The following is a 27,814-nucleotide window of genomic DNA, read 5'->3' as shown; positions in this document are numbered from 1 at the left end:
TTGAACAAGTATCAGAAACAAAGTCAGAAATGGCAAGAACATTGGAGTTATCACACCAGGAATTTAAAATAAAAACAAAACTATGATTAATATGCTAGGGGCTTTAATGGAAAGAGCGGACAACATTCAAGAACAGATGGATGATATAAACAAAGAGATGAAAATTCTAAGAAAAAATAAAAAAGAAATGCTAGAGATCAAAAATACTGTTAACAAAAATGAAGAATGCCTTTGATGAGCTCAGTAGATGGGCTCAGGAAAGAAAATTAGTTTGAGAGAATTACAACAGAAATCTCCCAAATTAAAAAGCAAAGAGAAAAAAGACTGAAAAAAAAATCCAGAATGTCCAAGAACTTTGGGGCAACACAGAAAGTGTAATATATACATAATGGGAATACCAGAAGCAGAAGAAAAGAAGAAACAGAAGGAATATCTGAGGCAATAATGACTAAGAATTTCTGCCAAATTAATGTCAGACACCAAACCACAGATGCAGAAAGCTCAGAGAATGCCAAACAGGACAAATGCCCAAAAAACTTTATCTAAGCATATTATATTCAAACTTCAGAAAAATCAAAGATAAAGAGAAAAAAATCTTGAAAGAAGCCAGAGGAGAAGAAACATCTTACCTTAGCAAGGCTAAGAATTACACCCAACTTCTCAGAAACCATGCAATTAAGAAGAGCATAGAGTGAAATAATTAAAATGTTAAGAGAAAAAAACACACCAACCTATAATTCTAGACCCTGTGAAATTATCCTTCAAAAGTTAAGATATAAAGACTTTCTGAGAAAAACAAAAATAGAAGGAATTTGTTGCCAGTAGACCTCCCTGCAAGACATGTTAAAAAGAAGTTATGCAGAGGACAAGAAAATAATGTAGGTCAGAAACTTGGATCTACGTAAAGAAAGGAAGGGCATTAGAGACAGAATAAGTGAGTTCTTAACTGAGCTAACAAATAAGTTTGTTCTAAATAATAATAGCAACAATGTATTTCATTACAGAAGTCCATATATATGCATGCTTATCAGTGAACTGAACAAAAACAATGATACAAGGGATGGGAGGGAGGAATTAGAAATATTTTGTTATTATAAGGTATTCATACTACTCATGAAGTGGTATAGTGTTATTTGCAAGTAGACTAGGATTAGTTGTAAATGTATATTGCAAATTCTAGAGCAATCACTGAAAAAGTACAGAAAGAGGTATAGTTGATATGCTAAGGAAGGAGAGAGAATGGAATCATAATATAGTCAATTAAAACCATAAAAGGCATAAAAAGTGTGGAAGACAAAAACAGAAACAAAGAATAAGGGCAACAAATAGAAAATGGTAACAATATGGTAGATATTAATCCAACTATATTGATAATCACCTTAAATGTCAATAGCTTAAATACACCAATTAAAAGACAGATTGTCAGATCTGATCAAAAAACAAGACTCAACTATATGTTGTCTACAAGAAACCCACTTTAAATATAAAAGCACACAGAGACTAACATTAATCAAAAAAAGTGAGAGCAGCTGTATAAATTTTTCCAGTCCTTTACTTTTTAATCCAACAACAGCACATTACACATTCTGCTCAAAATCACATAGAACATTTACCAAGACAGACCACATTCTGGGCCATAAAGCATATCTTAACAAACTTAAAAGAAATCATACTGGGTCTGCTCTCAGACTGCAATGAAATTACATTAGAAATCAGTAAGATAGCTGGAAAATCCCCCAAATACTTGGAGATTAAACAACACACTTCTAAATAACATAAAGCTCAAAGGAGAAATATTAAGAGAAATTAAAAAATATTTTGAACTAAATAAAAATGAAAATACAACTTATCAAAATCTGTGAAAGCAGTGCTTAAAGCAAAACTTATAGCATTGAATACATATATTAGAAAAGAAGAAAGATCTAAATCAATAAAGTAGGGTTTAACTTTAGGACACTAAAAATGAACAACAAATTAAATTTAAAGCAAGCAGAATTCAATGAAATTGAAACAGGAAATCAACAGAGAAAATAAAAAAACCCCAAACACTGGTTCTTTGAAAAGTGCAATAAAATAAATAAGTCTCTAGGTAGGCAAACTAAGAAAAAAAGAGAGGAAGGACCCAAATTGCTAATATCAGAAATGGATGAGGAGACAACACTACAGATCTTGTAAAATATTATGGACAATTCTAAGCCACAAATTTGATAACATGGATGCAATGGACCAATTCTTTGAAAGATACAATCTACAAATACTCAACAGAAGAAATTGACAGTCTCAATAAGCCTACATCTATCAAAGAAATGAAATCAGTAATTAAGAGCCTTCTAAAACAGAAAGTACCAGGCCCACATGAGTTAACTGGTGAATTCTACCAAATGCTCAAGTAATTCAAGGTAAAAATTATACCCATTCTCTATAATCTCTTCCAGAAAACAGAAACAGAAGGAATACCTCCCAACTCATTCTATGAGGCCAGGATTATCCTAATATCAAAACCAGAGGATGACATTACACAAGAAAACTACAGACTAACATCTTTCATGAACATAGATGCAAAAATCCTCAGCACTTAAACACTGCACCAAGAGAATGGGAAGACAAGCCACAAAGTAGGAGAAAATATTTGCAAAAGACATATCTGATAAAGGACTGTTATTCAAAATATACAAAGGGTTCTTGAACCTTAATAATAAGAAAGCAGGCCGGGCGCGGTGGCTCACGCCTGTAATCCTAGCACTCTGGGATGCCGAGGTGGGTGGATTGCTTGAGCTCAGGAGTTCGAGACCAGCCTGAGCAAGAGCAAGACCCCGTCTCTACTAAAAAAAAAAAAAAAAAAATAGAAAGAAATTATCTGGCTAACTAAAAAATATATATAGAAAAATTAGCCGGGCATGGTGGCACATGCCTGTAGTCCCAGCTACTCTGGAGGCTGAGGCAGTAGGATCGTTCAAGCCCAGGAATTTGAGGTTGCTGTGAGCTAGGCTGACGCCATGGCACTCACTCTACCCTGGGCAACAAAGCGAGACTCTGTCTCAAAAAAAAAATAATAAGAAGAAAGCAAATATTAATAACGTGACTGAAAAATGGGCAAAAGACCTGAATAGACACTTCATCAAAAAAGATACACAGGTGGCAAATAACCATATGAAAGATGTTCAACCTCATATGCCATGAGGGACTTGCAAATTAAGCAATGGGATATCACTGCATACTTACTAGAGCAGCCCAAATCCAAAAGTGACAACACCAAATTCTGGAGAGGATGTAGAGCAACAGGAACTCTTATTGACTGCTGGTGGGAGTGCAAAATGGTATACCCTCTTTGGAAGACAGTCTGGCAGTTTCTTACAAAACTAAACATACTTTTACCTATTGGATCCAGCAATTGCATTCCTTGATATTTACTCAAATGAGTTGACAATGTATGTCTACACAAATAGATGACTATGTATGTTTACAATAGCTATATTCATAATTGCCAAAACTTAGAAGCAACCAAGATGTCCTACAGGAGATGAGTAAATTGGTACATCCAGATAATGGAATATTATTCAGTGTTAAAAGCAAATAAGCTATAAAACCATGAAAAGACATGGAGAAAACTTAAATACATATTACTAGGTGATGGAAGCCAATCTGAGAAGGCTAAATACTGTATGATTCCAACATATGACATTCTGGAAAAGGCAATACTATGGAGACAGTAAAAAAATTAGCACTTGCCAGGGGTTAGAGAAGAGAGTGATGAATATGGGCAGTGTCGCGCCGCACTCGCCTGCAAGGACGACGCAACAAACTGGAGTTCTTCCAACAGCAGTTTAATGAGGCATCTAGTCTAGTTACATGGCGAGAGACCCCGAACAGGAAGGACCGTGGGCTTATATACCATTGCAGGTAGTCGTGGCGGAAAGTGATTGGTAGAGGGCCCTGACAAGGCTCCCAGCAATGATTCTATTGGCTATGTGCTCACCCGTAATCAGAGACCGCTCCCAACAGCTCCCCCTTTTGTTTTGCAACACAAGCTTTGGGGACTCCAACCTCAAGGTCCGGATCCAGGGGGTGGAGTCCCTGAAGCAGGTGCAAAGGCCACCGTCTCCCGTGCAATGAGCAGAGACTCTGGGAGGTGCAACGGCTGGTAAGGGGGTGACACGCCACAATCTGGTGCAATGGGGAAACCCCTCAGAGTGCATGGGCCATGTCACGCTGTGCGAGAGGGGAGGCGGTCTTGACCTTCGGAGCGTAACATTTGTAGCCAGATGCCAGGGGATTGACCACACTCGAGGGTGGCTAGGGCTTGGGTAACCACCACTCGGTCCCTGCGGCGCTGTGCGCGAACGCGCAGGAACCCCCAGATCACGAAACCTGCTCCCAGGATCCCCATGAACCCTAGGGACCCCAGGCCAGCCCAGTCCCGAAGTCCTCGGACTATTGACTGAAATGTAGGAAAGAGACCATTGGTCACTGTCAAGTCCAGGCGTGTGGAGTTAACTGCCGGGTCAAGGCGGTAAATTGACTAGACCAGTGTCCTGTCAACATAGCAGATAATTGACGAGACTTGTTGGCCGCGGCGGAAGCATTATCAAACGGTACCGCGGTAATGCATAGTCCTGTGAAACGCCATTCGCAGCCCAGCTGTGCCAGCTGCCATAAGGCATCTATTTGCTCCTGGACCAAGTCCACACGTTGGTTCAGTATCATGATACCGCCCTTCAGATGCGCGTTGACGGCGGATTGTGTGTCCAGAGCTGTAGCCACAGATGCCGATAGGTTGTTCAGCGTCTGTGCTGTCTGAACAGAGCCTACTGCTGCAGCCGTAGCGGCTGCCAGTGCGGCAGTCACTGCCAATGTGGAAATTACAGCTGCAGTAACGCCAAAATCTCTTCGCTGCCGGAAAAGGGTCAAGAAGCTAGGAGCCTCCACCGGCCAATGAATATGCCGAGGCATACGGGCAACAATTGCCATGGACTGGCTGGAGGCATTCCAGCAACGGGCATAGGAGCAGTTTGCCGTGGAGCAATTGAGAACACCAGGACCAGAGGAAGTAGCAGTGATCCAGATAAAAGGGGGCCAGAGGCAAACAGGTGTGGAGGGGAAAGACAGATTACGCTGCTGAATAGCGTGGACCGACGTCTCAAATGTTGAGGAGGAGTTCCATGTAAGATTGGCAAGGCCCAAAGAGGCATTAGTAGCGAACAGCCGGGGGAAGATCTGGGCATCATGGGTCACCGGCATCGGTCTCGGGAACACCGACAGGATGGCCCAGCGCCGGTCCGTCGTCACCGATGCGGCCAGCAGCAGAAAGGTCAGGAGCAGCAGCATCCCCGGCAGCGGACGCCCCATCATCTGCATCCTCCACATCCGCCAACCGCTGCACTCGCCGCGTTAAGCGTGCCGGGACCCACACTGGATCAGGAGTGTCCTGCGGGAAAACACAGACAGCTCCCCTGGACCGGCTCACAACCGGATCCGGGCCTTTCCATTTGTTAAGCAGGACATCCTTCCACAAGACCTGCTCTGATAAAGGGGAACCGGGGTTGGCGTGGCGGTCCGCAGCAGAATGCCCCTGATCATCCAGCAAAAGAAAATTTAAAGTGAACAAGGTGAGAGAGAGCACAGGCTTAGGGGTACGTAAGCCCAAAGGGCTCATCCCCGTCTCCCCCTTTTGTTTTTTGAGATAGGCCTTTAAGGTGCCATGGGCACGCTCTATGATACCCTGGGCCTGGGGGTTGTAGGGAAGGCCCGTGCGGTACCAGCCCAATCACTGAGGGTCATGGCATGCGCACTTAGCCATTCCAGTAGGCCACGGGTGTAAGCAGCATTGCACCCATAAGCCTTGACAGCTTCAACCAAAGCTTTTAGTTGCTTGTAATCTAGGTGTTCGTGAAAGCGATGTTGATTAGCGTCCTCAAAGACGGGGAAAGCAAACTCCCTCTGTATCTTCTTTCTAGCTCGGGGAGGCACAAACGAGGTTCCGCCCTCCATATTTAGAGGGGCGGATCCCGCAATGGGAAAAGGAGGGGCAGTAGCGTACGGGGGCGGGCGATTACGCTCCGCCTCATATCTAGCCGCCGCCTCCTCCAGCTCCGCCTTCTCCTGTGGAGACAGCCCCTCTTCCGCCTCGCGAGAACGCGAACGGGAAGAAGAGCGAGATGATGAAAAAGAACAGGAAGAAGAAGGACGAGAGGAAGAAGAGGAAGAAGAGGAAGCCGACATGTGGAGGGAGGCCATTTTGAGAGCCACCTCCTCCATGTCCCTTTCAGGCGGCGGGCGTCCCCACCGTTCCTGTTTACCCGCGGACTTACGTTTCCTTTCCGGCCTTTTCCTCGGCCGCCCTGGCCGAGCCAGACCCACTTTGCCTCTCTCAGACATACTATCTTGATAATCACTGAGTACTTGCTGACCTTCCCGGACCGGACCGCTGCAACGGTCGTCCTCTAAACAGGAGCGCACCAGTGCCCACACAGGGAGAACACACTCCCAAAGGGGACCAGACTCTCGGGCACGGCGAAGGTCCTGCTCTAGCTTATCCCAACTCGGAATCGTTAAAGACCCCGAGTGGAGAAACCATGGGGCCACCCGGTCCACGTCCTGCACAAAATGGCGCAGGACACGGTCAGGGATACGAAGCTCCCGGGCGGCCAGAAGACCCCGCAGGGCCCGCAACAGGTGACAACTAGGAGAGTTCCCCATGGGGTAGGTCACAAGCACCCGGTGCCGGCGTCAGAAGAGGGCAGGGGTCCAAAATAAAGCCGCCCCAGCTGCTGTGGTTCTGAACTCACCTCCAAAGAGGTCGTCTCCGCCGGTGCGAGAAGTTCCCGGGTTTCGGCACCACTTGTCGCGCCGCACTCGCCTGCAAGGACGACGCAACAAACTGGAGTTCTTCCAACAGCAGTTTAATGAGGCATCTAGTCTAGTTACATGGCGAGAGACCCCGAACAGGAAGGACAGTGGGCTTATATACCATTGCAGGTAGTCGTGGCGGGAAGTGATTGGTAGAGGGCCCTGACAAGGCTCCCAGCAATGATTCTATTGGCTATGTGCTCACCCGTAATCAGAGACCGCTCCCAACACTAATTTTTTAAAAAAACCCATCTCACTGCATGCTGATCAGATGCTAATTTTTATGTTAAAGACTTTTTATCAGAAAACGATTACTATTATTACTTTATCAGTTTCTAAAAATCTCCTGTGGTACTTTTTATCCAATAAAAGAACAGTAAGACATTAAGACTATTTCTTTGATTGTATTAGGCTTAGCAAACTAAAATAAAGGATGCCCAGTTAAATTTGAATTCCAGGTAAACAATGAATAATTTTTCAGTATTAAGTATGTTTCATGCAATATTTGATAGTCTCTCAGTACATTTGCTATTTTTTATTACCTTAAATACCATTTTGGTATTTCCATAATGCAACATTTGAGAAATACTTTTAGTAAAATATTCCTTGATTATTATAAATTCAAATTAAACTGGGCATCCTATTAAAAAAAAAGACTAATGTATTTCATGAGTTTTTATTACCTTCAGCTTCCATTTGAGCAGCTCTTTCACTGCCTGCAAGGTCAACCAAATTCTTGTAAGATAGATGAAATAAATCTTTATGAAAGGTATTTTGATATAATAAAATCCAAACTACGAAAAGAATATTTTAAATACATACCATATCTGAATATCCCATCTGTATCCTTGTTTCCCAGCTCACTGTTGAGGCATTCCCTTTTCTGAGTCAAACTGTTCTCTACGTTTCCTTCTTTCTTTATAATATATTCTCAATAATTCTGCCATTGTAGGTTCTGTTTCCCACAAAGTCCAAAACGATGCCATGGTGAATGATTCTTCACAACCTGGCACTTCCATTGCTCCAGCTTTATATCTATCCAGCCCTTACTCTTACCTCTCTAGCCAAACTACTCACTATTCTCCAAACACCCCCCCATACTTCTATACCTCCAAGCAGCAGCTTTTTGCTCTTGCCTTTGTTCAGTTAGTTCTAATGTTCTAGTCTGCCCTTATTCTTCAAGAACCAGGGCAAATGTTACCTCCTCAAGATAGCTTTGCATACTTTACCCTTCTTCCCCTACATCTTGAATGAACTGCTCCTTCAACTGCACATCCAGAACTCTTAATAAATACTTATAGACTTACTTACAGATGAGACTTACTCTTAGAGCACTTATTCTATTGGGCTAGTCATTTGTGTCCCTAACTGTGCTGTAGCATCTTTAAAAGCATGGACCTCCCTCTCATTTCACAAATATTACTGAAAAAAAATGAGTGCTTATCATGCTCCAGGTGATGTGTTAGGTGCGGGGATACAGCAATGAACCAAACAAATAAGGTCTCTGCTCTCATGGAACTTACATTGTACAGAAAGACTGCTGATTATAAGAGAAAAAAGACAGACAAATAAGAAACACATTGTGATGAGTGTAACAGAGATAACAGAGTTGGAAGAGGATAAGAGGGAGAGATTGAGTAGATTCGCTGGACTGGGTGGCAGGGAAAGGCCTGGCATTAATCTAAGATCTAAGTGACAGAGAGGTTGGGGCCAGTTATGAAAAGATCAAGGCAAACTGTAGTCTAGTCAGAAAGAACAGCCAGCACACCTGGTCACAAAGCAGAATGTGCTTGGTGTATTCAAAAAGAAAGTGGGACAGTTGGTGAAGTGAAGACAGGAGAAGATAGGGTAAGAGAAGTAGGTAGGCGTCAGATTATGCAGGACTTTGTGAGCAAGCTTAAGAAGTCTGTATTTTCTAAATGCATTGGGAAGCCATTGGAGGGCTTCACACAAGGGAGTAATACAACCTGATTCAACTCCTAAAGGATCCACTGTGGCCCCTGGATGGAGGATGGATTCAAGAAGCGCAAGAATGGCAGCAAGCAGCCTTATTGGGAGGCTGGTGCAGGGATCCAAGCGAGAGGTGACAGCAGTTTGGGCTAGGGCGACTACCTCTGAGTTAGCGCAGGGATGTCTTGTTTACTCTTTTAATCTCAGAGCCCAGCAGCATGCTCAGAACATGATAAAGGTTCATTAAGTATTCTGAATGTGTTAAAAGAAAGTTAGAGACCGCGCATGGTGGCTCACACCTGTAATCCTAACATTTTGGGAGGCTGAGATGGGAGGATAGGACAGGTGTTTAAGACCAGCCTGAGCAACATGGCGGGACCCCGTCTCTATAAAAAGACAGAAAAATGAGCCAGGCATGGCAATGTGTCTATAGTTCCAGCTCGGGAGGCTGAGGAGGGAAGATTGGTTGAGCCAGGGAATTTAAAGTAGGAATGAGTCATGATGACACCACGGCACTCTAACCCAGGCAACAGAGCAAGACCCTATCTTAAAAAGAATGAGCTTTAGGTTATCTCTCACTATGGAGATTTTCAAGAGTATACAGGTATTTATGTGATATTGTTTTATAGTACTACCTCATATACTTCTTTCTGTAAAATACTCAAAGAGGTGTAATTTTTCTTGCATAATATCCACTACCATGACTTAGACGCATAATAAATGGGCAAAGTAGTAATGAAGGCAGTAGGAGGAAGGCATAGATGGCAACCAGCTTTCATAGTCAAAGACACTAAGAGGCCCAGTCTATGAGAGAGGGGCTCCTGTGGAATAGGAGGAAGTAAAGTTAAACTGGTGAAGAGAGGCGAGATCTTGTCCAGGAAAGACAACATAACGAAGCAGTTGTGAGTATATTAGAAAACTGTATGATGTGCTGAAGAAAGGAAGAGCAGAGTTGAGGAGACTGAGGTAGTAATTCAAAAGAGATGAGACCCTAATGAGTATAACACCCATAGGAATGTTCAAAGGTAGAATCAGTAAGAAATGGGACAAGTGAACAAAGAGAAAGGCAGAAAAAGATGAGTCAAAAAACTCAGGTATGCAGCCCAGGTAACTGAGATAATGCTTGTTTTATCAGAAGAAAAGGATATTCATTATGGCAGGAAGAAATTAATTTGGTTTTAGGTACACTGAAGTTTGAGATAACAGCGGGACACAATTATAACAATCTTTAGGAAGATATGAATTAGGACTTAGAGACTATAAAATATATGTTTGGCAGTACTCAACACAGAAATGATGATAGAATGTCCAAGGGCAAGAACGTCAAGTAAGAAAGGCTACATAACACTTCCGAGTTTTTGTTAGTCGGGGATTACAAAAGAAGCCACAGCAGAAAACAGGGAAGGAAAAGAGCTAAGAGAAACTGAATATTATTATCCCATCAAGGCCAAGAGACAACCTCAAAATCTAGATAGAATAAAGCTCCACCTCTAAAGAGCCAGGAGATGACTCTTTAGGGAAGACTTCTTTCCAAGAAGATTCTTACAATTGTTGGGTAGTCTGGAGGGTTGGACCACCTGGACCATAAATGAGAGAGCATCAAGGAATCGGAGGAAATCACCAAATACATCACTGATGGTGCCAAGAGTATTAAAGCTAAATTATTAAAAGAAATGTTAAATTATAGTGAAATATCAAAGGCCAGGGTCACAATACAAAACAGGTTAGGTTTTAGGTTTTTCTGTTGTTAAATTAAAACAAGATTAACGATTAAATATCAAAAGATTAAAATAAAAATTAAAGTTTAAAATAAGTTATATACTTTTATACCAAAATAACTAAGGTGAAGTTAGGATTGGATATCAAGAATTTGATTTTACAAAATATGAAAATGAATAAACATATTATTACTTTCTTCCCCTGAAGTTTTTCAAATCATATCCACATCAAGCTAAAGAACTAAGGCCCTGAAAACAGAGAATAAAGCAATATAGGTAAAGAAGAGGAAAGGAGTAAGAAAGACAGCGATACCATGCAGCAAGAAGGAAATGGGAAGTTTACTTTGTGGAAAAAAGGAATGTTTGCATAATGCTTACATTCACTCATTCAACAAACATGTATTGAACATAAACTATGTAATATACATGTGTTGGGGCTACAAAGATGAATGTAGTATCACTCTTCTTCCATCTTCAAGAGATTTATAGCCTAAAACACTATGTTTATAGTACAAAATATATTATCTTATTATACTTAAGAAAAGCCTTCAATAATGTCATTTATTTTTTAACCATCCCACCTAGATTTCTGTTAATCACAAAAGTCTAAATGATATTGGCTGAGATTAAAAAAAAAAAATTCCCAAATCCTAAGAGCACTTAAACTCTTAAATGTGTACAGAAAAAAAACCCTACTTCATTAGTGGGTAGAGAAAGCCTCAACTCCTATAGTTCCTTCATCTAACTTTTAGGAGATGACAGCCATGACATAACAGGAAGAAAGACCCTCTGAATTTTTCCTACAACATTTCAGCTAGTAATTTGATGCTACTGACAAGATGAAACTGCCAATTTATAGTTCCCCTCCCCCGCATTTAAATAACAGTTCATATTAGACCAAATACCCAGCAGCTGAATTAACTGTTGTTTAGGCCCATACAGTACATTATCTTAGCTCATTTATACTCACCAAATGGGACACCTTCACAGACCCTTCACAATTAGAAGGCTCATCCATCTCTCTGCTTTCAAAAATCTAGATAGAAAAGGCAACTTGTATACAAAGTAGTGCATTCTTACACGTGATAATGAAAAATACAGTATCATAAAATAAGAAGAGGAGCACGTCCAGTTCAACTCTCTAGGCTAAAAGTAAAATCCTACCATCAGATGTTTTAAAAGTGAGAGAAAGACAGAGAGAGAGAGAGTGAATATTACCTACCATCTTAAAAATTGTATGAGAACAACTTCTTCTCTGATTCATTTTTGTTTTTCCATAATGGCTGTTCCTTGTAAAAATGAGTTATATTTCAGCTGCACATATATTAAAATCCAACAAAAAATAGTAATTTTTATTTTAACTTAATAAAGTATGATTTGAAGCCTAAATACACTTGATTGAAAAGATAGCTTTTATAACGATTTTAAAGACATACAACAGAACGTCTTACTGTCTCCCTTTGTGATCCATTTCAAAGCCATTTCTGATGTATAAACCACTTCTGTGAGATCAGCAACATACACATTCCTCTGAAACAAGTTTAATTGTGGAAAGATTAAAGAAATAGAAGTCCCTTAAAAGTCTGTTTTTCAAAAAGAAGGTACAAACTATTACAGAGTTCATTTGTGGAAGTTAAAGGTGGAAAATGGAATCATTATTCTATAAGAATATAACAAGCAACTCCATGAATACAATTTATTTCCTATACCAAAGCACACTAAATTCTAACTTGATACTTCCATATTGCTATTCTTAGGCACTTAAGCCTATTAGAGCTATCAGTATTTTAAAACTATACATATTATTTAAAAAATCAATCTCTATAAACACTTCAAAAAAGAAAGAAAGAAAACCACAAAAACAGCAGACACTTTAAAAATTAAAGGTAAATATTCAAGAACAATAATCCCAATAAGTAAGTTGATTATAATGTTTGTTACTCACATTGACATCTTCTCGAATTATTAAAGGTTTCATTGTATATCTCCATGTAAGACACATGCAAGAGAAATTCCCTATCAGGAAACTGGAAGAAAAAATATGTAAAAGCATCAGTGAGCATCAAATTATGAAGACCTAGTATTTTATGCTTGTGTGCTTATATTAAAGAGGTAAAGAAGGAAGTTATGTTTGTAAAACAAAATCCATGATTCTATGTTGACAATAATAAACACAAAAATATAAAAGCATTGTTTCAGAAATAATGAAAAGTAATGTATCATAAAATTAGAAGAGGAGAGCACTCTTTCCAACTCTCCAGGCTCAAAATAAAACTCTACCATTAGATGTTCTTATTTTAATGAAGATGCCAATTTAAAACCAACTCTTAACTAATGAGGTTGTCTGCTCTGGCCTTCTACTTCCCTTCTCCTTTACCAACATCCACTTTTTACTGTTCCTTTATAATCACTAGTAGTTAAACAAAGGCAATGAGGAGCAAACCATTGTGATAAGATTTTCCTGTTCCTTAATGAATATTTTTGTTGAAAGTATTACTGTTGTAGGATTCAAGGGAAAGAATAAAAGAACTTTAAGCTTTAAAAAGTAAGTTTGTTGGGATAAAAGTAAATCTATGTTATGCCTCTCTTCTTTCCCCGTGAATAATCAAGAGAGAACTGTAAATTTATTTCCTTTTATTATTACACAAGGAAAACACTACGATTGTTACTACTTTTACCAGTATATACTAGAAATTCAGCTAAGTTATTTACCTTCTTAATTTTTTGGAAAATGTCATGAATTGCCCTGGGCATAAGTCCTAAGTAATCTTCTGAACCCATAATAGTATACATTTTTCCTGAAGCAGTCTGCCCATAGGCAAATATAGTCCCTGAACCAACAAAATACACACACACACAGATTTAAAAATGAATCTGCAGTGGGTAAAACTATCAATACATGTTGCACAGACACCCAAGACTAAAATGTTTCTGCAACACTGAGCGAATACAAACCATTGTAGCCTTGTATGGCAGAATCGATGATTGGTGCTGCTATTTCTTCATACATATTTTTAGTAGTTTCATTACTATGAAAGACACGATCTACAAAACAACAACACATTTGAAGTTAAACCAAACAAATCAAATGTGTTTTCATTCTGAACTAGTAATTACCCAAAGAAATAAAATTGTCAATCTAGGATGCTAAAATATTTAAGACAGTATTTTTTTCAACTTTTTGGTCCTTTGAAAAAACCTCTCCTTGAGATAAAATGTTTTGGTCCTCAAAGACAAAAAATATACTACAAGTTAATGATCCTATGTGTTTTTACAAGGCAGTAGGCCATAGTGGTTGCACATGGGGGTCTGGAATCTGTCTGGATACAAATTATATAACTGTGCTTTAAATATCAATTTATTATCTCACTTATCATACACGATGGCTAAACAATTTTTCATTTTCAATGAAGCAGTTTATAAAAGCCTTAGTCTGATCTTTAGTAATAAATCTAGTGTTATTGATAAGCCTTCTGTACTCTTAATAGCAAAAGAATAGCAAGCTAATTTCTGATGCTATTATATCTTACCAAAATTGAAGGATTTACTTCCATCAACTTGATACATGGCACTGTTGTCAATTTTCCAGTAAGCTTGGGCAGTTTCTCCAAGTTCTTCTTTTCCAAAAATATAACAATACTGCATTTTAGCAGAATTGGTCATAAAAGTTATGTTATAGGAAGGATAATTTAAGATTTCATCTTCTGAAGAACATTTTATTTTATTTTGCGATGGCGTCTTGCCCTGTTGCTGGCACTAGAGTGCAGGGGTACAATCATAGCTCACTGCAACCTCAAACTCCTGGTCTCAAGCGATCTCCTGGCTCGGCATTCCAAGTAGACAGGACTACAGGCCTGTGTCATCATGCTTGTATTTTTTGTAGGGGGTGGAGGGGTGGTGTATCCATATGTTGTCCAGGCTAGTCTTGAACTCCTGTCCTCAAGGGGTCCTCCCACCTTAGCCCCAAAGTGCTAGGATTACAGGCATAAGCCACCATGCCCAAATGAAGACTGTTTTAAAAGATAGTAATAATATATCACTTATAAGAGAAAGATGGAAAATCCAGCTTTGAGGATTCAGCTCTCTTAAATGGGGTTTCAGTGCCTCCTGCCCTGTCATGGGAGTTTCTTGTGAAACCATTCATTCACCGTTTCACCCAACACTGGCAGCTGAGAGGATAGATTAAAAATGAAACTGATTATGTCCCTCTTGCTTAAAACTCTTGAAAACTTTCTGGAAACTTATGAAATCCTTAGCATAGCACATGAGACCTGGATCATGTCATTTCAGTCTCCAACCTCATCGTCCTCTAAATTTCTATATGAACCCTAAGCTCTACTTGAAGGTCTTTTCAAAATGACAGATTTAACCTCTTTGGGCCTAGAATATTCTGACCTTCCTTTCCATTAAGTAACTTATGTTTCACTTGTGAAACTTGTCAGGACTCTCCTGACATGAGCCCACCCCACCCAAACTGTCATCTCTCTTATGGACTAATCAGTTTAGCAAACATTCTCCACCTGCCCATCATAACACTTGTCACAACCTATTGTAATGGCTTCTTTATGTTGATGTCTTCTAATGTATTAGATAAGCAGCTCCTAAGAAACAGGAAATCCTAGATCTTGATATTCTCTGTTATTAAACGCTGTGTTCAATAAAAATTTCTCAAACACAGAAAATGTTAGCCTTTGGGGTCGAGGACCAGACGCTAGTGAAACAAACTGACTTCATTCATTCCCCTTCCTGGTTTTTCTCCATAGCATTTATTACTTACATATCACCACTTAACACTCTATATTTTTAACTTTATGTTCTGTCTCTCTCTCCACTAGTATGAAAGATCCACAGGGCAATGATGGTAGCGTCTGTTCAGTGCTGTAACGGTGTACTAAAATATACACATGCAGATACATAAGTATTCGTAGAACGAATGAATGGATGCAGTCTTGACTGCCTATTGAACACAATGCGACAGACTAGTCCTTGCCCTCAGGGAGTTTAGAGATAGCCAATTAAGCTTAAAATGACTACATTCTCCCATACGACTTCTTTAGGGGGGGTGGAATGGGGTAAGGAGGTTCATATGTGAGAAAAACAGCAGGTGAAGGTCTTCAACGTCAGCGAGCCCGCGTTAGATTTACGTGAATCTCCCAGCTGGAAGTTACCGTCCAGATCTCGGATCCTTCCCTGTCACTTCACAGACAAGCAAACCCCGGAAAGCAGCCCTGGGAAAGGCCGGAGCACTCGCCCCTCCCGCCCGGGCCCGCGCCGCCTGCAGCCGTGCGCCCCGCCGCGGTCTGGGCCCCCCACCTGCTGCTGAGCGCCGGACTCGCACGCAGACCGCCACGGGGCCTTCCTCCGCCGTCTTCCTCACGCCGGGCCCCGGGAAAATGGCCAAAACCCTCCGCCGCCGGCGCCTCAGGGCGCAAGGGCCGACCCGCCTTTAAGTTGAAAATGTTCAAAACGCCGCCTCTGATTGGGTCGCTGTCTCGTGACGTCACGGACGAGTCCACCTGCGCCGCGGTGCGGGGAGCGCGAAGGCAGGCGGCGCACGGCTGGCGGAGTCTGGCGGCGAGCGGGTGGCGGTCGCATGGGCGGGATGGTGGCCTGACAGAGAGCGGCCCTCTCGGTAATGGCTGGACACTGCTATGCTAAAAGCCCCTGAACACTCTCCTCCACCCCTAGCCTTGAAGAGTTTGCAATCTGTAGAAGAAACAAGGCAGGGACATGTACTTTTCCACTAAAAGAGAATTAGGATTTTTTTCTTTTTTAAACCACACTAACATTTTAAAAAAGAAAGAAAGAAAGAAAAAACCTCAAACGACGAAAGTTGAAACTCACTGGCCGGTCTAGAAAGGTAAGAAGCTCGTTGTGCTCCTGAGAAACTCTTTGAGTTTAGGTTTTTTTCTTTCTGTGTCTTTAACTCTTGTTTCCATAGGCTGTGAGTTTGTAAGAGGCTGACTTAGGGGAAAGAACTACTGAGGACTGGAAAAGTTCATTTAATATGTTGATACTTTCATTAGCTGAAAGAGAAAGCTATTCTTTTTTTTTTTTTTAACAAATACAATTACTTTATTCTTGAAAGATCAAAGAAAATGCCCAGTTTCAAGGCCGGGTGCGGTGGCTCACGCCTGTAATCCTAGGAGGCCGAGGCGGGTGGATCGCTCGAGGTCAGGAGTTCGAGACCAGCCTGAGCAAGAGCGAGACCCCGTCTCTACTAAAAATAGAAAGAAATTACCTGGACATCTAAAAATATATATAGAAAAAAAATTAGCGGGACACAGTGGCGCATGCCTGTAGTCCCAGCTATTCCGGAGCCTGAGGCCAGGAGTTTGAGGTTGCTGTGAGCTAGGCTGACGCCACGGCACTCTAGTCTGGGCAACAGAGTGAGACTGTGTCTCAAAAAAAAAAAAAAAAAAAAAGTCCAGTTTCAAAAGAAAGCACACCCCTGTTAAACTCTCATATCTTTCTCAAGGTTTACAGCAGTATGGCTGTGTGCCAAGATTTGTACACCCCATGTTAAAACTTTAAAAACATTACTTGAATTACAACTACATAAGAAGTTTAAATAAAATTGTAAGTGAGCCCAACTATCACAGATCCTGAATTTCAGGATCATTAGGAGGGTCGTGCAGGTCAGTCACCACTGCAGAACCATAGGTGCTCCAAGTTGCGGCGTGAGCAATGAGTGACCTCATCCTTTCTTCCTTACCACCTAACTGGTGCAAACCGGGTAAGCAAGGAGCCTTTGCAGGGGCACAAAGAACTTATCTCCAACACTGAGCTATTCTTGAAGAGCAGAAATAATTTGCAGCTCCTACAAGTGTGTTGTGCTATTTCAAGTGTGTTATGCTATTTCATTGAACTAAGTGTGTTGAAAAGTAAAATAATTTGCTTATAGCTAACGGCCAAATTCCGCTTCTGTGAACGGTGCTTGCTTACTCAAATGCTTGGTAAACAAGGCCCAGGCCCTGGGGGGGTGACTAGAAGCGGTGCTTGCTTACTCAAATGCTTGGTAAACAAGGCCCAGGCCCTGGGGGGGGGTGACTACAAACAACTTACTGATAAAGGGGCCGAGGCATGATCAGCACGTAAACAGCCTAACAGCCAGGACAACGTTCCTAATCGCACGTAGATGGCTTGTGCAGGGGGTGTGTGTGTGGGTTTGGGCAATCAATATTGGACAATCTTTTGTAACAAGCTATAGCAAAAGTATAAAAGGGCATATGTCCCATTGAGCGGGGTCCTAGTTCGTAAAGAGACCACTGCGTTGGTGCTCTGGGACTTGGACCCTGGCTCGAGCCAGCCAATAAACTCCTTTGCCTTTTGCAGCCTTGGACTCTGCCATTCTGTTCCTGGGGCGGAACGGGGAACCGGTTCTAACATTCTAAATACAGAAATTCTTTCCCCAAAATAGTGCTTGGTTTTCCTTTGTCTTAAACACAGTATTTTCCCCTTCCTCTCCCCAATCCGAGGGGGATAAATTCCAAGCCCCCTAGTGGATGCTGGAAACCACAGGTAGTACTGAACCCTCTATATGCTATAGAAGAATTTCTTTTTGCTTTATCACAGTTTTACTGAGGAAGACTTTCTCTTAACGTAGATCTTAGCAACATGAGCATATAATTTTTTTATTTCCTTATTAAGTCTAGAAATTTCATTTTTCCGCCTAAAGGAAGTACTTTACAGTTTCTCACTGGCATATCGAATTGCCAGCATCAGTATTCTTGAGTTTGGGGACCACTATTATGTAGTACTTACTTCATTCTACTATTAAGTCTATTAAGTAAAATAAGAGTTACTTGAACAGAAACACCGTGGAACCAGAACAGAGGATCTGATCTGATCATGGAGGTGGTTACTAAGTGCCTAATAGGCTGGTAGCATGTGTAGCAGAGATGCACTGGACAAAAGGATGATTCACCTACTGTGTGGGGTGGTGAGAGATTTCAGTACAGAAAGAACAGTGTGCAATTTAAGACTTATGAGTTGTTTATTTCTGGAATTTTCCATTTAATATTTTTGGATCATGGATGACCACAGGTAACTGAAAGTGTGGAAAGTGAAACCCTGGATAAGGGGGGACAACTGTATGTATCGTAGTAGGTACTAACATTTTCTTTAAAAGTGGTTTCAGTCCTTTTCTGCTTTGATACAGGGAATATAAATAATTATCCACTTTCCCTCAACAATAATGTGAAGCAAAGCACTTAGTGATTGTTCATAATTCAGAGAAGTCAAAAAATCTACCGATTTAATAAAATTATTAATATTTAGAAAGCAAGTTGTCAATATTGGTAAAAACTGAAGACATACGCTTTTTATGCCAGCAATTGTGCTTTTAAGGATTTATGTATGGATATATTTGAAGAACTATGTATATATTAAATGTATATATGAATATACATACACATATACAAGACTATTAATTCCAGCATTCTTCACAAGAACAAATGAGTGGAAACACATTAAATGCCAGTAAATATGGGACTAGTTAAATGGATGACATTACATTCATACCCAATGGAACACTACATAGCCAGTAAAAGTAATGATATAGCTCTTTATGTGTACCTTAGAAAGCTAGTCATGATATCTATTAACTAAAGGAAACCTAAGGTGCAGAATTGTGTGCATACTGGTATTTTCAAAAGATATTTATATGTCTGGATCTGCATATATAATTTCTGGAAAGATACACAGATATGCCAGCTTTTTGCAGAGTGAGGACTGAATTAGATAATAGATCTTTTATTGAATACTATTTTATGGTTATTAATATCATAATCATGCAAATGTTAAGTAGTTTTTTTTCAATTTAAAGAAACTAGTCAATAAATAAGGGTGGTAAATAAAAATGAGTCTACTTATTCAAGATTTGTTTTGGTTAACTAGTTGTGAACTAGTATAGAATATTTTTTTTAATTGCTAAACTATGAGGACACTTGGCTTTATCTACTAAGACCCAGAGTTAAGGAAGGTATGTTTTAACTGTTTTTGTTTTTAATGGTGGGCTAATATTGCACATATTAATATTTACTTGAAGGGAAGTATGCTATCAAGAGGAAGAAGGGACATGATCAATGAAAGCCTCTGATGAGAAAAAAGGGAATTGGTTCAAGAGTACAGAGGAGGCATCAGCCTTTCAGAGTTGTGCTTCTGATTCTTGCCGTGGCTGTCTTTGTTGCCATCACCATAGCAGGTAACATTTATTGAATGTTTACTATATGCCAGGCTCTCTGCTATATGCTCTATATCCATTGTTTCATTTAAATTGTCAAATTTGTTCATCAAGAAATAGTGACTGAGCTCCTGCTATGTGCCAAATATGGTTCTGATGAGTACTGAGAAGAAAGCCAAATCAGGAAAGAGGAGAGAGGGGGAGGAGGAGCCAGGAGTAGGGGTGCTAGTTTCTTAGGAAACACATTCTTGTGGGAAGAAGCAGACAATACAGAATAACTGAGTAAAATAATTCATGGTGGGAGGAGGGGACACTTTAGATGGGAAGTTCAAGAAAGGCCTGGGGAGGTGAAGTTTGAGGTAAAACTTATGTGATGAGGATAAGAGAGAAGGCGTACCAGACAGAGGGTGAACCCATGCTTGTCCGAGTTTGTCATGTGTCTGAGACACAGAAGGAAGGCCCCTGTGGCTGGAGCATTTGGGGCAATGGAGAGAGGTGGGCGGGGCGAGATCCTGTGGGGACTTGTGGGCTGTGATAAAACATTTGGATCTTATTCTCATGGCGAGAGGAAGCCTGGGGAGGGTTTTAAGCAAGGAAGTAAAAAGGGATTTATTAATTCCTTCAAACAAGAATTTCTTTATTTCACTATGAAAACAGAAGCTTCCAGAAGAGACTCTGCAGTAACTCCTGTCAACCTATCTATCTACCTACCTGTGCCTGTGCCCACATACCTGCCTTCCTAGTTGTATCTAGATGAACAACCGTTATCCCCTCTGAAGATCTCTCCATGTGTACACTAGATCCTTTCCCCTCCTTACTCCTCTCTGTTCTGCCTTGGCATCTTCTCCTGCTCTAATAAGCCAGTCTCAGCAGGAAACATATGGTGTAATTTCTCCCATCTTGGATATCTAATAGATACTCTAAACTTAAAATGTCCAACACTGATTCATAATCTCCTTCTCACCACAACTGCTTGCTCAGCAGCTTTCTGCATCTCAATTGAGGGCAAGTGCATCATCCTTCCAGGTATCCAGTCATGCTGCTCAACTTCTCCTTTTCTCTCAAAGTCTGCATTCAATGTACCTGAAAATTCTGTGGGGCTACCTTGAGAATATTCCAGAATATGACCATTTGTCACAACTTATGCTAGCCACCTGGTCCAAAATACCATCATCTGACACTGAACTCATCTCTATTTCTACCTTTTCCCATGCCCACTGCGAGTCTGTTCTCAACCTAGCAATTTGAGGGAGCCTTTAAAAAATGTAACTTGGGTCATACCACTCCTCTCTGAAGACCCCCAAAGCCTCCCCTGCACCCTCTGATTCTCTAAGAATAAAACCCAAATCTTTCATTTGTCTCCCAAGCCTTATGTGATCTTGTTCCTTATTAGCACTCTGGCCTCACACGGCAGCCACACTGGCCTCTTGGTAGTTTTTTTTTCGTTTTAATTTCTCCTCTCTCTTGAAGAATAATTTTGCCAGATATATAATTCTAGGTTGGTGGGTTTTTTTTTTCAATACTTTAAATATTTCACTCCACTCATTTTTGCTTGCATGGTTTCTAAGAAAGTAGTCAGCTGTAATTTTTTTTTATTTTCTTTTAGAAATATATGTATATTTTTAAAAATAGAGATGGGATCTCACTGTGGTGCTCAGGCTAGTCTCAAACTCCTGGCTCCCACATCAGCCTTCCAAAGTGCTGGGATTACAGGTGTGAGCCATTGCACCTGGCCTGGCAGTTTCTTGAATCCTATACAGACTCCCTGTTAAGGCCTTTGTGCTGGCTGTTCTTTCTGGCTCATAGGCACTTACCCCAATACCCATGTTTCCTCCTTCCCATTGAATCCAATATCTGGGTAAATGTCATCTTCTCAGAGCTTTCTCTGCATAAAACGGCAACTCCCTTGTCTGTTACTTCTGTTCCTTTGATCTTATTCTTTTTATTTATTTATTTATTTATTTATTTTTTATTTCAGCTCATCATGGGGGTACATAAGTTCAGGTCATATACATTGTCCATGTCCCGCCCATCCCCCTGAGTCAGAGTCCCAAGCCTGTCCATTCTCCAGACAGTGGGCCTGGCACTCATCATGTAGTCATACCTCCATCCCCTCCCCCCCCCACCTCCCCGAGTCTGCACCTTCAAGCATGAGCATTCCCCAGAGGGTGTGCAACGCACTCATCATGTAGGCATACACCCATCCCCTCCCCCATCCCCATCTCAGTCTGATATCCAATTGGTATCCTTCCCGGATACCAATGACCCGGGGTGTGTGTGTGTGTGTGTGTGTGTGTGTGTGTGTGTGTGTCCTCCTGTGGTGGGCAGGGTGATCTGCTCGCCCACCCGGCGTGGTGTCCCCCACCCCCGCCCCATCTTGGCGTTTACAGACAACAAACACAAACGCAAGAGAGGGAGCCGGGGGAGGAACATATGCTGCTATCCAGGTTATTTGGGAGGCTTCTTGACTTCTTTCTTCCTTTCACCGGCCAGCATGTTCTAAGAATGTGAAGCGTATCATAGTTCCACCCTGGGTTTCAGGATCGTAAGATAGGAAGGGGTTTTACGATTCCACGACAGAAAGGTTTTCTCATCCTATCGTCTCTCTCTGCCCCCTTCTTTCTTTCTCTTCCTCCTCCTGCCTTTTCTTTATTTCTCTTTTGTTTCCTTCTTTCAGTCTTTCTTTTTTTTTTTTTTGAGACAGTCTCAGTCTGTTGCCCAGGCTAGAGGGCCGTGGCATCAACCTAGCTCGCAGCAACCTCAAGCTCTTGGGCTCGAGCAATCCTCCTGCCTCAGCCTCCCGAGGAGCTGGGACTACAGGCATGTACCACCATGCCGGCTAGTTTTATATATATATATGTGTGTGTGTGTGTGTGTGTGTGTGTGTGTTTAGCTGTCCGTATAATTTTTTTTCTCTTTTTAGTAGAGACGGGAGTCTCGCTCTTGCTCAGGCTGGTCGAGAACTCCTGAGCTCAAACGATCCGCCCTCCTCGGCCTCCCAGAGTGCTAGGATTACAGGCGTGAGCCACCGCGCCCGGCCGAGTCCTCCTTCCTTCCTTCCTTCCTTCCCTCCCTTCCTTCCTTCCTTCCTTCCTTCCTTCCTTCCTTCCTTCCTTCCTTCTCCATCTTTCTTCCCCCTTTCTGCTTTCCTACCTTCCTTCTTTCTCATTCTCTCCTTTCTCTCTCCTTCCTTCTTTCTGTCTTTCCGTTCTTCCTTCCTTCTTTCTCTCTGTGTCTTTCTCTGCTTTCTCTCTCTCTCTCTCTCTCTCTCCTTCCTTCTCTCTATCTTTTTCTCTTTCCCTCTTTCCGTATTCTTGTTTCTTTTTCTCTTTTAATTTCCTTTCTTTTTCTCTTCTTTTCTTTCTTTCCCTCTTTCTTTCTCCTTCCTTCCTTCCGTCCTCTCGTTCTCTTTCTTTCTGCCTGTCTTTTCTTTCCTTATTTCTTCTTTCCTTCTGTCTTTCTGTGTTTCCTATCGCCTTCCCTTCCTTCCTTTTCCTTTTCCTTTCTCCCCCCGCTTCCTGTCTTTTCTTATTCACTGTTTTCTTCTTTCTGACTTTCTCTCTCCGTTTCTCTGTCTCTTCTCTCTCTCTTCTTTTCCTTTCTCTCTTTCCCTCTTTCTGGGTCTGCCTGTCTGTCTCTCGGCTATGTCGTGGTCTGTGCAGAGACGGGTTTGGTGGACGATTTCGGTGGTCGGGTCGACCCATCCTTTCTTTGATCCCAGTGCTAGCCACGCTGGGGCCTGCCTAGCTTCCCCGATCAGGCGAGATCGGGCGCGTTCAGGGTGGTGTGGCCCTAGACTGACCCGTCCTCTGTCGATGGCTTCCGTGGGGAGTAGGGGGGACTGTGTTTGATGCCCTCGGGGGACCTTCTGGACTCTGAAATGATGGGCTCCGGAGGGTTGCCCCGTGATTTGCAGCAGACCTCTGGTGGCTGGCGCCGGTTGTGGTCGGGCTCCACCTGGCGGCCGCTTTTCTAGAAGGCTCTTGTCCTCTGAATCTTCGGTGCGGCAGGCAAAGCAGGGGACAGTCCCCGCTGTGACGGAGGCTGGGTTCCGGGAAGCAAGCAGCCTTCTCAGGGCCATCTGGCTCGTGCCGGGACGCCGGCTGGGACGTCTGTGAGGCGAAGCTTGGGCCCGCAGGGCTGTCGTAGGAGGACGTTGTCGCCGCGCTTCCGGGCTCAGCCGGCCAGGCGGCTGGCGGGGCTGGCGGGGCTGGCGGGGCTGCCCGGGCGGGTCGACCAGCACGCTGTGGCCGCTCTGGCAAGACCCTCCCCGCCCCGCGGGGACAGGAAGGAGACGGCGCACGTGGACGGGAGAGGAGGGTGTCCGGCGAACGGCCGCCGTCCCGTGCATGCCTGTCCCTCTCCCTCTCCCACGGCCTCGCCTTTCCTGCCGCTTTTCCCTGGGTCCCGCTCAAGAGGCAGGGACAGCCCTGTGAGTGGCACGGGTGGCTGGGTCCCTCGCGGGATCCCAGTCGTCCGTGGCTTCTTCCGAGTCCTACTCTGGGGGCACGGACCGGGCCCTGGGCGGCGCGGGTGGCCGGCGAGGGCGACCCCTGTCGGGCCGCAGCGGTCCCGTCCCGATGTTTTCTCCTCCATGAGTCCCCCCTGTGCTGGGGCCGGGGACCGGGGACCGGGCCCCGCCCGGGTGGCGCGGGTGGCCGGCGAGGGCGACCCCTGTCGGGCCGCGGCGGTCCCGTCCCGATGTTCTCTCCTCCACGAGTCCCCGTGCGGGGGCCGGGGTGGCGCGCGTGCCCGGCGAGGGCCTCCCCGACCCTCTACGCCACGGGGGGGGGGGGGGGAGTGGTCCGCGGGTCCTGGGGGTCGACCAGATGTCCCTGAGTGCCCCTCGTCTGCTGGCCCTGGGCACCTGCTGGGGACAGGTGGCCGTGTCGAGTGTCGTAGGGGCAGGCGTGGTCAAGTGGCTCGGTCCCCGCCACCCTGCACCGTGTTTTTGATCACCTCATATCGTCATCTTCCGCCGCCAGGTTAGTGCTGACACGCTGTCCTCCGGTGACTGTCGCCGGAGGGGTTGGGCCTCCGCACGGCGACAGGGTTCCGGGTTCCTGGTGACCCGGCGCCCTGCCGTGTTCCCTTTGAGCTCGACCGCCTGGGCCCGCGCGCCGGCTCTTAGGGCGTCGGAGTGTCCCGGCGGGGCTGCTCGCCCTCTTGGGTTGGTCTCTGGCCCCTCGAGGGACGGCGCCCCGGGGGGCGTTTGCGGCAATCCTCCCCCTTACCCAGCTGGCTTCTGTGCCGTTGCGTGTCAGGCGGTCTTCGTGTCTGGGTTGTCTGCCGCCCTCCTCCGGAGACGGGGGCCGGCGAGGCTGAAGCGGGCTCCTCTGATCGCTGTCCTCGCTGGCCTGACTGGCCTCCCCGACCCTTCCCCCGTCCTACGGGGCCTGATCGATGTGGTGACGTCGCGCTCTCCCGGGCCTTAAGCCGCGTGCCAGGCGAGGGACGGGCCCATTCGTGGTGAATGGGGGCCGCTCTTCTCGTTCTGCCCGCGGGCACCTAGCCTCTCCACCGCCCGCCTGTGGGCGGTGGGTGGGAGGCGCCGGGTGCGAGACTATCCGGCCCGCCCTCGCTCGCCCCGCCCTCGGCCTCCTGGCGTTGGGCGGGGGGGGTCGTGGGTCCTGTTGTGACGCAGCGGGCAGCCCTCGCTCGCCCTTTGTGGGCCGTTGCCTGGCCGGGGTCACCCCTCCCCGCGACGGATGGGGAGGGGCGTCCCGCCCGCCCGGTCGCGCGCGCCCCGTTTGGCGCGCGGCTGCTGGGTCTTGCGTGGCCCTTTTGCGGTGCCCCTGGAGCGCACCGGGCCGTTCCCCAAGGTGCCCGAAAAACCGAGTGGTGGTTGTCGTCCTCGTTCCCGGCGTCCCCCTCTGGTGGCCGCTGCAGCGTCCGCCGCGTTGGGTACGCTCCTCCCGAGCAGTTTGCTTGGGCTGATGAAGGGGGGGGTCGAGGCGGGTAAGCTGAAGAGGCATCCCCCCCTGCGCCGCGTGGGCGGGCGGGGGGGGTGTTTGTCTCGGCGTCCCCACGATGTGTGCGTGGCGGACTGCCGGAGGCGTGCGCGCGGCTCGTGCCCTTCCCTCCCTGCGCGCGAGCGGTGTTGCCGCAGGGTCGCGCGGGCGATCGTGGTGGGGGGCCTCTACCCCGGGCCTGGTCTGCCTCGGTGACCCCTCTCCCGTACCGACGGGAGAGTGTTCCTCTCGAAGCCGAGGTGGTTTCTGGACGAGAGGGGCCCCCGACCGTGAACGCTCGGGAGTTGCCAACCGTGCGTTTTTGTTTTACCCTGTACCGCAGACCCCCCCACCCCCCCCACCGGGGGGCGTGCCCGAGCGCCTCCGCCCCGGGGCCCTGACGGGGGCGACCGGGTGTCGGGGGCGAGATCCACCTTCGGCGAGAAAGCGTCTTCTCTAGCGATCTGCGGAGGCGTGTCCTCTTCTGGGGTTTGTCGGATTCCGCCCCAGCCCCGCCGCCTCTCTGAGCGTCGTCAGCCGCCGCCCCTGCGGCTGCCAGTTGTGCGTGGGCAGAGTTCCCTCCTCCCCCGCCGTGGGGGTGGAGCGGTCCGCCGGCCCCCGCGGTGGGGGCCGAGTGCCACTCTTCGCCTAACGTGGTCCGCGCCTCCCCCCCTCTGAACTCCGGGGGAGGGTCACGCCGGGCCGGGCCGGCGTTCCAGCCGTGAAGGGCGCCCGCGTGTGTGCGCTGCGTGCCGCGGCCGCGGGTCGCCCCGGTGTGCGCTGGGGGATGGGGGCGGTAGAGCCCGTCTCACGCCCCCCCCTCCCCTGTGAGCGTGCGGTCCTCCACCTGGTCCCGTGCCAGGCCGCGGATGGATGGGTGCTCCCGTGCTGGCGCCTGTGGACCGCGCCTTGGGGGGGACCGCCCGGCCAACGTGTGGGGGTCGTTCCACGGGGGCGCGGTGCTCCCCGGAGCGAGACCGGATTGGGAACGGACGAGAATGGGATCAGGCGCGGCGGCGTTGGGGGCCGAGGGCCGAAGGGCCGAGGTCGCTCTTGGGACGGCCCCGGTGGTGAGGCCGTGGCCCCGTGGGAGGGTCGAGGGGTTGCCGGAGGCTTTTGGGCCGGCCGGCGCCACGGGCGCGTTGCGGGACCGCTCTCGAGTTTGGGGCGGTGGGATCCCGTGGCGTTGTTTCCCCAGTGGCCCGGTCGCGGCGGAGGTCTCGCCTCCCTCGGGTCCTCGTGCCTCACCCTCGCGGGGCGTCTCATCCTGTACCGAGGGTGCTCCTCCCTCTCTTCCTCTCACCGCTGCCGACCGCCCCCCGACGAGCGGTCGCCCGACTGCGCTGCCCGGACCTGACCTCGCCGCGAGGGGGGGATGTCGCCCTGGCCGCCAAGGCCGTGGACGGCGTTCCCCCGGCGCCGTGCCCCCCGTTTGAACGGTCGGCGGGCCTCCGCGTGGCGGGCCGTACGGCGTTGGGGGGCGGACGGTCGCGCGTGTGCGCGGGAAGAAGAGCGTTTGGCCGGAGCTGACCGCGACCGCGATGGCGGGGCCGGGCTCTGGGGCCTGTGAGGTGCGTGCGTGCGTGTTTGGGGGCTCGACGAAGGCGCGGCCGGTCGTTCCAGGTGCCCGCGGGACCGCCCTTGTGCGCGGAGGCCACTGGCGGTGAGATCCCGTGCGTGCCCTGGCCCCGGTGGGTCTGTCGTCTGAGGCTTGTCCCCCCCCCACTCGGGCCTCCTGGCGCCCGGCGGCCCCTTCCCCCGTCGTCGCCTTATGCCGTGCCCGACGGCTCCCTCCCGCTCGCCCACGCCCTGAGCCATGTCGTCCGCTCCCGTCTGGCTTTCGTATCCCGGGGGTTGTCCGTGCCCCGGTGTTGCATCGCTCCCCCACGATTGTCCGTAGCGGCCCCTCCCGTGGGTGGTCCGCCGCCGCCCGCCCGCTCGCCCGCGGTGGCGTTGTGTGTCGAAGGCGTGTGGGGCGCCGTCGTCCCCCGCGGTGGCCGTCTCCCCTCCCCCGGTCGGGTGGGTTCGCGTGCGTGAGCGCGCGGGTCCGGTGGTCTCTCTCCCCCTCGGCCGGCCGTCGTGCCCGTTGCCCACCGTGCCCCCGGACGCCCGTGGCGTGACCCGGACGGGCTCCGGCCCGCCCCCGAGTCTCGTTCCGGGTTGGC

The 27,814-nt window shown here is 46.4% G+C and overlaps 1 long non-coding RNA gene across 1 annotated transcript; it reads right to left on the bottom strand.

Moving 5' to 3' along the window:
* Positions 1-6,821: 6,821 nt before the first annotated feature.
* On the bottom strand, positions 6,822-15,921 carry LOC123625123. The gene is made up of 8 exons (XR_006730399.1): positions 15,828-15,921; positions 13,470-13,559; positions 12,460-12,541; positions 11,966-12,044; positions 11,737-11,803; positions 11,485-11,550; positions 7,530-7,562; positions 6,822-6,856 (listed from the first exon to the last, which is right to left on the bottom strand). It is a non-coding gene; the product is annotated as an uncharacterized LOC123625123 (long non-coding RNA).
* Between the last annotated feature and the right edge of the window lie 11,893 nt (positions 15,922-27,814).

Source organism: Lemur catta, chromosome 20 (genome assembly GCF_020740605.2).
Source record: "Lemur catta isolate mLemCat1 chromosome 20, mLemCat1.pri, whole genome shotgun sequence".
NCBI lineage: Eukaryota > Metazoa > Chordata > Mammalia > Primates > Lemuridae > Lemur > Lemur catta.
Note: the sequence above shows the minus strand (reverse complement) of the source record. Positions and strands in the feature narration are given on the sequence as shown.